The sequence below is a fragment of the Chlamydotis macqueenii genome, chromosome 17, assembly GCF_036417535.1.
Source record: "Chlamydotis macqueenii isolate bChlMac1 chromosome 17, bChlMac1.mat, whole genome shotgun sequence".
Taxonomy (NCBI): Eukaryota; Metazoa; Chordata; class Aves; order Otidiformes; family Otididae; genus Chlamydotis; species Chlamydotis macqueenii.
Genome location: NC_141572.1, coordinates 4,330,490 through 4,343,366, shown reverse-complemented (window position 1 = coordinate 4,343,366; position 12,877 = coordinate 4,330,490). Strand labels below are relative to the sequence as shown.

The 12,877-nt window shown below is 53.1% G+C and overlaps 1 protein-coding gene across 9 annotated transcripts in view; it reads left to right on the top strand.

Annotated features, from left to right (window-relative positions):
• Window positions 1–373: 373 nt before the first annotated feature.
• NCOR2 (nuclear receptor corepressor 2) overlaps window positions 374–12,877 on the top strand; it is a 239,535-nt gene continuing 227,031 nt past the window's right edge. For all 9 annotated transcript variants that reach the window (XM_086761836.1, XM_086761831.1, XM_086761837.1 and 6 more), the window contains exon 1: window positions 374–509. The gene's annotated coding sequence lies outside the window, so the exon portion shown is untranslated. The remainder of the gene's footprint in view (window positions 510–12,877) is intronic.

The window sequence follows — 12,877 nt, the reverse complement described above, 5'->3', positions numbered from 1 at the left end:
CACCCAGTGAAGCCGGGAACACCGACAGGGCTGGTGGCCCCAGTCCCAGGCATGCAGCCGGTGGCCTCGCTGCCCGGCACCTCTGCGGGAGTGGTCGACGCAGACCGCCCCCCCCCCCGCCGCCGCCGGGTGCTCGGCGCTGCAGGCGGCGGTCGGTCGGGCGCGGCCCCTTTAAGGCGCGCGGGCGGCACGGCCCCGCCCCGCCCGGCCGCCGGGGCGGCTGTGGGGCGGCCTGAGGGAGCGCTGCTGCCTCCCGCCTCCCGCCGCGCCGAGGCAGGGCAGGGCGCTGCTGGGCCAGCGCTGCGGCGGAGCTTGGCGGGGGAGCCCGGCCCGGCCCCCCGACACACCGACCGACCGACCGACCGAGGAGCAGCAGCCCCATGGCTCTGGATTTATAAACACGGCGCAGATGGCGGGGCCGGGCCCCCGCGCCCAGCGCTGCCCCGCCGGCCGCTGAGGAGCAGGGAGCGGCGGCGGCGATGGGGGGCGGCAGCTGCCGGCGGGATTAGGTAAGGCCCGGGGGGGGGGGGGGCTCTGCCCGGGGCCGCGGGGACCCCCCCGCTCTCAGCGCTGCGGCCGAGCCGGGGGAGCCGCTCCCCGCCAGGTCGGGGTGCAGGCGGCCGCCGTTACGTAAAAATGAAAATGTGCCGGGGGAGAAACTTTTATTTTTTGTTGTTGTTTTGGTTTGATTGGTTTGTTGTTGTTTTTTTTTTTTTTTTTTTAACCCCGCAAGGGAAAGCGCCGCTGCGGGGCTTGGGGGTGCGCGGGAGGAGCCCCGCACTCCGCAAACTAGCGGGGCCAGCCCGCCTGCGGGGTGGGGGCACCCCAAAAGTACCCCTCCTTTTAATTTTTTTTTTTTTTTATTTTTCCTTTTTCTTTCAAGTCTGCTTTATTTATTATTTTTTTTTCCCTTGCCCCACATCCGTATGCGGGGCCGGCGACACGGCACTCCGGAGACATTAAACCCGCGTCCCCCGGCGGCGGGCGGGAGGCCCGGGTTGCGCTGGGGCGAGGGGCCGGGGTCCCGGGCTGGGCCGGGGGCGGCCGGCCGGAGCCCCTCAGCAGAGCGGCTGCGGTGGAAATATTCGGGGTGGGTAAACAGGGCCGGCGTCTGCAGGCAACAAGTGTACGTTTCGCCGAAGCCCAGCTGCAGCCGCTGGCGTGATTGCTGTTTTCTGGCCGTGCCGATAATTTCCTGTTCCCCCTTCTCCTCGGCCCTTCCTCCGGCTCCCCGGCCCTGACAATGCACAAAGAGCGGGGCTGCCGTGGGTGCAGGCAGCTGCCTGCCATGTGGGCCGCTGCCAAAGGCACTGAAGCAGCAAAACCTACCCGGCTCTGGGGCTCCCCGCTGCCCTGGGGCCGAGGGGCTGCCCGGACCCCGCGAACCCCTCGCTCCTGCCAGCGCTGTGATGTCCCTGCGCCGCAGGCTGGGTCTGCTGCCTGAACTTTTGGGTTTTGGGTCAGCTGAAGAATTTGCTGGAGAGGACGGTGCTGCTGGAGGTGATCCGTGCGACGGGCATTTCCCAGCGCCGCCCTTTTTGGGTTGAACGCTTTCTGCGACCTCTCCCTCAGTATTACGCTCTGAGCGCCTGAGAACAGCAGGGTTTTGCTGAATCCGGTATTTTTAATCTGACTTTGGTGGATGTGATGTTATTCCGCTGGTATTCCTTAGCCGCGTGGGGTGAGATTATTTTTTTTTTCCCTGCGTTTAGAGTAGGGTTTTTATCAGCAAGGTTAAGTTTTAGTTTGCTGTGTGCTTTGCAGATAAAGGTTTGATACTGCTGCTAATTCATAAAGGGGAGGAATGCCAGTTGGGAAAACTGGGTGAGTATTTCCATCGCTTCTGAAAGCGACGACAAAAGTGCTGGAGGGCTGTTGCGAAGCCGTGCTTTCCCGGATGGAAGGAAGTGAAGTCCTGTTTAATCCTCTGAATTTCGCTGCTGACTTGTTTGGTGACTTTGGGACCTGGCTCAGCCTCCCGCACGCCTGGGTCCGCCGGGACCGTGCAGGAGCCGTGCAGGAGCCGTGCCTTGGGTGGGGAACGCAGTAAGCAAGGCTCGTGGAGTGTTTGGAGGCTGACTCCAGAAATGTCGCGGGAGGGAAGGGAAGTTCTGTGTGTAGCTATTTTATAACTTTAACTGAGTAAGTTTCAGTACGAGAGAGACTCTTGCAAAATGCGTTTAGTTTATTGAAAGCAAATGCACTCAAACCTTCGTTTGTTGTTGCCAAAAGGGAAAAAGTAGAAGCTATTTTTGGTGCGAGAGAGGAGATGGGGCACGCACATGTCTGGGGCAGGAAAACACTGGTACTTTGTTCTTCTGGCTTCATGTGGGTGGTGGTTTCTGTTGTTTAGCTGTGTGTTTCTGCCAAGTTGCAAAACATACCTGGTTCTGAATACCCTGCGGAGATCAGGGCCGGCTCTGCGGAGCTGGTACTGGGCCTGCATGGGAACGCCTCCCACGCCGGCACCTCCGGCACTGGAGAAGTGGGTGGATGCTTCTGGCTTCACACCTTTGAGCACCGGGGAGGTGACTGGCATTTTTTCGCGACGGAATCTGGACTGAAACCATAAACTTGTTTCACGCAAGCCACTGAACAGCTGCTGCTTGGCAATACCTTTCACTTGCTAATGGCTGGGGTTGGATTTGAACCAAGTTGCCTCAGGTGGAGGTTGTACCAGTCCCTGGAGCCATCCTGCGCTAAATCCAAAGAGGGTTTGGTTCAGACTGTGTTCACGTCTTGTAATTAGGAGATCCAGTCTGGCAAAGGCAGTTTTATGATTGGCGATGAAGGCATGCGTGCAGCTGTGAGCTCCCTGTCTCATCTCCACGGCGGCTCTGGGCCGCGCTGCCTGGAATGGGGGCAGAGGAGATACCTTCACCTTTTGTGACATGGCTGTGAATTATTTTGTCCCCTTGATGGCTCCTGGTGTTCCTGCTGCTGGCTCTGGTTGTTAGTGGCCTCTGCTGAAATGCGGTCCCGTTTGTGGCCAGGTCATCCTGGGAGAAACCTGCTTGAAGTCCCTGTAATTTACATGTTTGAGATACTGTCATCTTCACAGCTCTTTGGGGAGGAGGAAAGTTACGATCTCGCCAGTTTCTAGATGAATACGTAGGAAAGGAGGATTACAGCAATATATTTTCGGAAGTGGGTTTTGGGCGGCTGATTTGAGCAGTCATGGAGGGGGGCGTGGGTTTGAGAGTGCCTGCGTTTGGGGTGCAGTACTGCCCGTCCCAAACCCGCTGTCTCATTCTGACCGGATCACCAGACATGTCTGAAAATGGAGGCCGGGGAGGTTACGTGAAGTTCAATGTGTCAGAGCAAGTCTGCTGGAGAGCGGGTGAAGAGGAGTCTCTTTCCCCCTGAGTGCTTTGCCTGTTCAGCGCGAGGGCTCGTTACTGCTGATGGCAAAGTACTGGTTTAGTGCCTGTGAGCAGTGACCCCCTAAATGCAGACCGTGGGCTAGATGCAGGGGTATTTAAGGATGGAAAACCAGGGCAACCTGTTCTTGAAAGGATCGTTACCTTTGTGCAGCTGCGTTTGTGTGAACTGCTTTAGTCTTCACTGAGAGATTTCAACGTAGAGCAGGGTCAGCTGTAATGGAGCTAGAAATGAGGTACAGCAGCACCCAGTCACCTCTGTGATTAGTGACTGAGGCTTTTGCAGCTGCTCAAGGATTCAGGCATCCACGAGGTCACGGATTCTCATCTAGGATGCGGTGGTGTAGGCTCCTGCATGGCTTGAAGGGCTTGTGATGTGTATTGGTGTAGGAAAGTGGTGGGGAATTGCTAGTTATGACTGGGCTTGTGCTGGCACGCGGGTGTCGGGTCTCTGGTTTACGCTGTAATGTTGAAGGGATGGGTCTTTGCATCGCAGAGGAAAATGGAAATGCGTATCATTTAATGAGCATGGCTAGAGCAGAGATACTTCCTAAAGAAGGACTGAAGAGGGGGAGCTGGAGCTCCAGAGCCAAAGGCGTGAAAATGCCCGCAACAGCCTGGCTGAAGTGAGGGAGGGATCTGGTAGGAAGGGGAGGAGGACAGAAGAGCAGAAGGAAATGCGTGATTTGGCAGTTTTGGGAAGTGAACCCTGACCTGCACACGAGGCAGCAGCGGGACTGGGCTGGGAATTGAGAAATCTGGGTTGTGCCTCCAGTCCTGCTGCCCACCCCGCTTGTCACTTCCCTTCTTGGGGCCACTGGTTGTCCCTTCCTGCTAACCTGCCTCTGGCAACTGGGGGATCTCTGGGGCGTGGGTGAGGAGGGGGCTGCTACCCCTGCCATCTGCACGGTGGGAAGCTCAGAGATGGGACACGGTTGTGGTCGGGCACTGATTGCTGCGGACCCTGCTGCTAACAGCGTGCGCTGGGCTGAATTTGGCTTGGAGATGTCCGGAGAGCAGCCCAGCCTGCAAGGGAGAGGTGACCGGTGCCGGCGCTGGAGGAAAGGCGGCAGAGATGGAGCTGGGTGGCTGTGGCTGTGATTGCTACCGTGCCGTGAGGGCTGGGGCACCCGGGGTGAGCGAAGCAATTGGCACGGTGATGAGCCTGCTGGGTGGCACGGAGGATGCTGATAATGGTTAGTGCTCTCAAGTGCTTTATAGCTGCGGAGCGCCCAGCAAACATTAACGAATGTAAAAGATAGCAGCTTTGTCTAGTTACAGGGAAGGGAAGTTAAGTCCAAATTAACTTTATGATCTGTGAAACTGAAGGTTATTTAAAAAAAATAATAACATAAATGGAAATGCTGAAGTTTTTCCAGAGTCACTGAGTATGCCGCTTGTTGTTTAATGCTTTCCATTTTTTCACTCCCAGCCTGTGTTTTTGGCTCAGGAACAAATTAGAAGCAATATCAGCTTACGCTTGGATTTGAACCCACATTACTCTTAGTCAGCTGAAATATTTCCCCTTATCGCTGCTCCCATAGTGTTTATTTTAGACCAGATAGCATCGTGGCTTTTCTGCTAGCTGTGGGGAAGAAACTAGTCTTTGAAACAGCCCAGCACCTTGGAAAGAAATTATCTCAAAGCCAATTCGGGTTCTGAATGAGGTACAGCTTCATTTTCCACCGAGAGCTTTCTGCAAGGCTGTATCCCACAACAGCTCGCGGTGTTAAAAACTGAGGAGGCGGCAGATGGATGAATTGCTGACAGATTTAAAATCGCATGACAAACGTAAAGCGTTCAGACGTGAGGCTAAGGCGGGAGGAAGGTTGCAGGGGGAGGTGGAGGCAGAAAGGTCGAGGAAGTTATTCTGGGCGGGAGATGTGCAGGCGAAGGCAGGCTCCAGTGTGTTCAGCCTACAAGGGGAAGGGAAGGTCCTCAAGAAGGAGGGATGTGGCCAGGAGCATGTTCCATCAAAGGGCACGGAGCCCTCTGTCCTGGACTGGTGGGAGGAGGATGAGGAGGAGGGAGGCCAAGCCTGGCCTCCGCAGTGGTGGCGTGGCCAGGAGGAGCGGGGCAGCCCTGGGAGGAGACAATGTGGCGTGGCCCCAATGGTTTCCTCCTGTGGGAAGTGGTCCAAGGGAGAGTGCCAGCGCCCGGGGAGGCAGGGGACCGTGCCGGTATTGTCTCTGGTCGTCACGAGCCCGGCTGCGGCCCTCCGGGTGCGTGTTCAGGGAGGGAGAGCCGGCAGGATTTCCTCTCTGCGGTGCTGGCTCCCAGGTTAATAACTAACCAAGCAGTCTAGGCTTATCCTTTCATTGTGGAAGAGAATTATTTACATAATACCACTCTGCGTAATCTTTATTTAGCATTGTTTCCCCGGCGTAACACTGGACGGAGTGACGGTGCCCAGAAATGCAGTTTCAGCCCAAATATGTGGGAGGTTAACTCTTACCGCCCGGGCGTGCTTCTCCCTGCCTGGGCGGGGGGCTGGCTGTGAACTTAAGAAATACTCCAGCGGTGTGGCCATCTGTCATATAAAGGTTCCAAAAACTACATCTTCTAAACCTTGTTTTCTGTAGACTCCGGGCTGGTGCTCAGTGCCGGTATCTGAATGCTTCTCACTAGCTTCCTAAACAACACGGTTAAGGTTTGTCCTGTGCGTGTCAGGGCAAGAGAGCGGTTTTTATTGCGCTCTTCTGTGTCTCTACGTTGAAGAAGGCAGAAGGAAAGAAATGTGTCAGCCTGTGGGTGGAGGATGACAGGATTTGGGAAGGTTCCTGGTGCAGATCATCCCATCGTCTGTGATCACTCCCTGAGGACTCGCTGTCTCCTAGGCAGGCGGGTTTCGTCCTCCTCGGGGAACGTGCAATTGCAAGGTTTGAAGGCTTAGGTGGTTGTGTGAAGAGCTGGGGCCTGACTATTGTGGCACGCTAAGGTGAAGGACTCAGCCCTGGGCTTGGGTTTCAGTGGGATGCAGTTGGGAGAGTGAATTGGTGCGTAGGGTGGCAGGCAAAGCCCAGCTTTCTGCAGATCTCCAGCTGTGCAGAACCGGCTGGAGAGGGTGGAGGGTGTCTTTCCTCTACGCCGCAGGATGTGTGGGCTTCTAACAAGCTGTGGCAAACAATGGAAAGTTGGCTTTCTCCTGAAAATATTTTCAAAACTTATAAAATGACTGCAACAGCTCCATTTTTATAGGCCCGGGTCTCAGCTGCGTGGTCGTTGATCACTTCGTAAATAGCTCAGGCTTTGGCGTCTGCGCGAGCCTCCCAGTGCCGCGGGAGCGCTGGTTAGCACATGGTTTATTGGTGGCAGCGCCTGGCTCGTATAGCAGAAGCGCTCTGCAGCTCTGTGCAGGTGTTTACTGCCCAGCTTGCCTGATCCCTCTGGCCTGACGTTGCAAGGAGCTGGTTCGGCAAAGGCTGCGAGTCCCCGGTGATTTACGGTGGGTTACGCACCGCCCAGGCTGGACGCTGGTGCGTCCTGTCATCCCTGCCCTGAGGGCTGTGCGGAGCCGTTGTTGGTTTTGTGCTGGTGATGTGGACGTTATCCGATCGAGCCTGAAGCTCGCTGGAGCAAAGGTGATGTGTGAACACCCTCCTTGAACCAGTTACAGGGTGAGTTTGCCTTGGATCAGCGCTGAGACGTGTGACCGTAGCGCTCCTGATCCACTGCTTGAAGCCCTAAATCTTCATCTGCTGACTCGTCAAGCGCTTGCCGTTGCCATCATCACCTCATGATATCGTGTGGTGTGTGAATCTTGGGCACGTAACAGAGCGGCAGTGTTTGCTATCAGAGCTGTGCGCTTGGGACGTGTCTCCAGTCGTCTGCCTGGGGGTGTTTTTCCTGCATCAAAACCTTAAATAACTGCATCCCCTCTTCTCTGGCACAAGAGTTTCTTCTGTTTGGCGAGGGGATGACTCTTTTCCTGTTGGAAAGCCTTTCTTGATCAAGCCCTTGCTTTTATGCAGATGCCACATCATATAATTCCACTAATAAACTTTTCAAGCTCCATCTTGAAAGCAGTTACAGGGTTTGGTGGTTTGTTTTTTTTTTTTTTTTTTTTGCCTTTACTGCAGAGTTTCGAGCTCACGCCAAAGCATCAGCTTCATTTCTAGGTCACCGGTCCGCCCTTTCATTTTCCCCCTCACGCTCAAGTTGGCCGGCTTGTCTCGATTTGGTGATGTGTGCGGCGGTGTCCACAGACGAAAACAGGCAGGCCAGTGAAATTCATGTTTCCCTGCAACCTTATTCCTGTTGTGTGTGTATGTGTGTGAATAATAATAATTTCCAAATGCTAGACCAGAGGTGATTAAAAACTGTCAAAGAAATAAAATGCGGCAAAGTCTGCATTACAGGAATCTGTATCCAGCGTTACGGGGAAATTCTCTGAACTGGCAGTGGAAAAACCCTTCAATATTCTTGTTTAAGGTTTTCTAGCCTTAAATAAATGTCACTTATTTGGGAGGTGCTGATGAGGCAGCCCGAGCGTACCCAGGCTGTGCGGGCGGTCGGTTGCCGCTGGCTGGCTGCGGGCGCCCGCGGCCGGCAGCGCTGCCGTTCGGCGCTGGCTCTGCAGAGCGGTTTGGGATGCTGAGCTGCTGCCCAGATGGTTTTGTGTGATGTGGCCCAGGCACCTGGGCGCTAGCTCAGCTGGGGGCTTGTGGCTGGAGCTGCTGAGCATGGCTGACGAAGGGCAGCGGGGTGAAAGGCTTCCCTGCAGCTCGAGGGAATGAGAAGAGCTGAAAATCCTACTGGGGAGCGACGTACCGCGTCTGCTGCTTGCTCTGAGTGAGTACAAGTGCTTGTTTTGTACTGAGCTGCAAGGATGTTCAGAGGTTTTTATGCAACTCCGGTGTTGGGCCATGAAGCAGTTGTCATGTCATCAGTTAGATGCGCTGAGCATCTTTATTTCTGGGGCAAATGATCCAGCTGACAGCGTGTGTAGGAGGTGTCAGCCAGCCCTTTTTTCTTCCTCCTTTCTGGTTTGTTTTTTTTTTTTTTTTCCCCCTTTTCATTTATAGGTTTTAGTTTTGGCTTTGCTTGCTCTCTTGACAGGGCAACTGCTAAAAAAATTTTGTTGGTTTTTTTTTATTTTTTTGATGTCTAGGTGTCTTAAGATGCCATGATTAGAGATGCACGTAAAGAGCTGCTGCGGTTTTGGTCCAGAACCCAGCCAGCTGCCAGCAGCGTTCCTGAGGGCTATGTGGTGATGGACTGAGAAACGCTGCAGGATTTTGGGTTTTCTCCAGCATTACGAAACAAAACTGGAGAGAGAGGTGTCTGTGCATACCTTAAGGGTTGTGTTTTTGTTCTGATGCTCTCGCTGTGGAAAGCTAAGGTTTGCATCTTCTCTACTGCAACTGGTGTTTGCGGAACCTGGAGCATTTCTGTGAATGTCCTTAAACTCTGCCGACAGCGGGTGAAAGCTGGGAAATGAGGAGTTTGGTTTGCCTGGAGGTGGAGGAGCCGTGCTGTGGACTGAAGCGTGCAAGCTCCCTGGTTGCTCCTGCTTCCCCTTCCAAAGACCCTGTGAGTTTTGCTGTCCGTTTTGGTGAGACAAGAACTTTAAGCTCCATCTGTGGCTTTTTTTTTTTTTATTTTGTTCAGTTGTGCTTTTTGAATGTCTGGATTTCTTCTCAGCAGGAGGTTTCATTCCTCACACAATGTATTATTGTGTTTGCCATGTTCTAGTTCCTCGTTTTACGTGGAAGCACCTTGAACCTTTGCCTGACTTGGAAGATGGGTGCCGAGTCAGACCCTGGGTGCGGGCGTGGGGCCGTTCCAGGAAGAACGTGTCCGTGCATGACTCCTCAGCCTGCAGTTACCTGGTTGCCACTCGAGGCGTTAGACGTGTTTGGCTAGCGCGGGCGCTCCCCTGCGTTTTGATCAGCCGGTCTACACGCACTTTGAGTTTCACGGAGACTGATCCCGAGGGTAAAAGCGGCTGTAGCCAGAAACAAGTGAGTGTTCATGCTTGCCTTTGTGAACTTCTTGGATATTTTGCCAATTAATTCTTAGGTAACCAAGGCTAAAATTCCTACCGTAAAGGACACGGCCAGGAATGCTGCTAACCTGGGGCTCGATCCTTTCTCCGCTCATTCCAGTTTTGCATAAACTGGTTCAAGGTGCCTGTGCTGTCGCGGTGCTTCGCAGTCTGCTGTACGGAGCCTCTCAAACAGCAGAAGAAATGTCTAAATAAATACAGCAGCTTTGCCTTGCAGTCTTGCCGAGTCAATTTAGTCTGTGTGTTGAGGAGGCAGGACAATTAGTTACGGAGACAAATGGGTTTTCTCCGTGTTCTGCGCTCTCGTCACACGGCCGGCTCCCGGTGTTGCGATAAGCATAACGGTGAAATCTGTATTAAGCAACCAATTAAGGCATCTGCAGAAGAAGGAGGAAAAAAAAAAGTAGCAGCTTAACATCAACCTGCTAAGAAAGGTGGAGCTGAATTGTATCTCTTAATGGGCTTGGGGATGTCTGTCAGACCAGGGTGATTTCTTCTGCCTTTTTCACAGTGTCTACCTGCTTTTATTTTTGGGATATGGGGACTTTAGATGTAGTGCTGGCTAAACCTCACAGCCCCTTGCCATGTTCCTGTCACAGTGCTGCTCCTTCCCGGTACATTTGGCCTGAGCAGTTGGGTGGATGTTTTCACCACGAGGTCATGCTTTTGGTTGAGCTGGCACGGCTTTGGAGGTAGTACGGATGCTGAACGGAGGGATTGGGAGCCAAGGAACAGGGAGCCTGAAATCGGGGGATAGTGGCTGTAATTTGCACAGCTGGGAGCGTTGCTCCGTGGCAGGGGTTGGGATTTTCCCATCGCCCTTGGTGTGCCCATTACTTGCTGGTTGCATTACCTGTGTTCCTTGAGTCTTCCCTGGGCTCCTTGGGATGCTCGAGTGGTCTGTGATTTTGTGAGTGGTCTGTGATTTTGTGCTGGGGAGAGCTGATGCAGAGGAGCATTGGTTGGACGCCATCCTCTGTGGCGGCTTCTGCGAGCATCAGTGAGGCGCTTGATGTTCATCAAGCCAGAAGATGAGAGAGAGGGAAAGGTCCTTTTCCCGAGAGAGTTTAAAACTGCTTTTCTGCGGGAGCTTTGCTGAATTGCTGTTTCTCTCCCACTTCTTTTCTAAATCTGTTGCTGTTCTCTGCTAGAAGTGGCAGTGGTTTTCACTCCTGTGCTGTCATACATGGATGAAGGGGTTGCAGTGTAGAGTTGTAACTGCCGTGATGCTGATCATAAATGGGCAGTGCGTAGCTAGTGACACTTAAATTATTTGCTTCTTTGGGGAAATGCTGTAACTTTCTGTGGATTTTTCCCAGGTGCTAAAATAGATAAACAAGGTTCAGCTGTATTTGGCGTGCTGTTTGGAGAGATGAACAGCTTTCTGTCACTTTTCTGCCAGGCAGACTTTGAATTTTCCAAAGAAAACATAGCATCTTTTTGTTTCTTCCTCTACTCAAGGACAAATAAACAAACAAAAGCCAGGTGGGGGGCAGATCTGTTTATTTCTGCAAATGCATCTTCTTGGTGGGGCATTAATCTGGTTGCTCTCTGGTGCTATTTTTAGCAGCCTTATGATCTAGGGACAAGGAGCTCTTCCAGTCAGTGTTTGTAAGCAGCCTGGTGTGGGCTGGGGGGGTTGTGCAGAGCATGGGGTGTCCCTGGGCTGGGGGGTTGTTCTCCCTGCCTGGGGGACTGGAGGAGCTGGGCATAGCACCCCCAGCCCCAGTCCCAGTCTGGGAAATCTGTGTAAAGCATTGCTCTTCGGTTCCTGTGACCATGGTAACAGACTTGGGTACATCCAACTTGGCTAATTAATCTCATGGAGAGTGGTTTCCAGGCTGAGTCTCTCCCCTCGGGTTTCAGAGCAGAACTTGCGGTGTCTGATCCCCCAGCAGCCTCCGCAGCCCGTGCTGGCTTTCTCAGGGTGGTTTCTCAAGCAGATTGACTTCTCGTGTCCGTCTGAGCTGGGGAGGATGGCTCTGAACCAGGCTGATGTTTCTGGTGCTTCTCCTGCTCTGCTTTCCCCTCTCATTTTATAATCTCTGATTCCCAGGGAAGGAAGGTCCCAAACTCAGATGGGAAAAAATTGCTCTGATTTCCACCTTGGACAGGGTGAGGTGAAAGTAAATTCTTTTTTTTTTTGCATCTCTTCTGTTTCTGTGATGTACTGCAGGATCTCTGCCACCCCGCCTTTTGCTGTTTAAAATCCAGCCGAGTCCTCAGGCTCGAAACAAAGCAGTGCATCCTGGAGATGTCCGTGCGCGTCTTTGGGTTTCCTCCTCTGACGGTGCTGGTTACAGGCAGCGCTACCTTGCGCTCTTTCTCCTGGGTTTAATTATTGTCTCGGTGACTGGAGCCGCAGACTTCAGCGGGGACTGAGGAGTTCAGCCTCAATTAAAAACCCTCCTGTGCCAGGCAGATAGCGGCAGGCAGCCCTGCTATTCTCAAGTGTCTCCAGCAGTCTGTCCAAACAGCATGTGACCACTGCAGTTGAGAAATCTGAGTAGGCAGAAAGCAGTTTCTGGGATAAACCTTGTGAGTGTTTCTCTAAATAGCCTGAAAGGAAGGTTTTGCTTTCCGCAGCCGCTCTTGGTCCTTGAGCCTGGTCAGAATTTTAGGTGGATTACTAAAATCGTTATGAAATATTGCTAACCTCTGATCTTCAAAAAATCAGATTTTTTTTTTTTCTTTTTGATGCTGCCTCTGGTGTGTTTGAACTTAAAGGACTTGCATTTTCGTGTTATTTCAGGCTTAATTGTAAGTACTGGGGCCTTCCTTGCTTGTGATTTCAGCTTTTTTTGTTTTGTATTTTCCAGCAGAGCTGCAGTCACCGCGCAGTCGGTGACCTCGTGTTTGACCCTTTGAAACCTCTCGGGCAGCCTGGCAAACAAATGCGCTGTGAGAGGAGCACATGGGAGCAGCCTGAGCCATTACGCTGGTCAGTCATTGACCAGGACTCTTGTTTTTCTTCCTTTGAAGATCCGCTTAATCATTGGCATCGCGACCCCCGCTGCGCTAGGCACCTGGAGGGGTTCGCCAGCCACTCCCCGTGACGTCCCGGGTGACGTGGGAGATGGCAGGGGGGCTTTAGAGAGTCCAGTGCTGTAATCGGGTTTTGCTGGGGAAGAGATTGTCATTGATATCCCTGGGATTTGGCATCTATATAAATACACGAGCCAAGCTCTGTTTAAGTGTGTAGGTTCATGTCAGTTCATTTGCCTGGGAATAGGGTAGGGAGCATTCCACGGTTGTGGTCTTTCCGTGTAATTTCTGTTCCCAGCATAAAACATGGATGCTGATGAGGTGGGACTTGCTGAGCGTAAATCCCTGTGGATGCTGGTGCGGCTGGGTGGATGTGGCTGATTTCAAGCCTGTTTGGGAGATGGGGATAAAAACTACGTGGCTAAAACTGGTGCTGTCACGCTGACGGAAACAAGCGCCCATAGGCCTGGGTGCCGTACAGGTGACTGAAAGCTTGCGAAGCAGC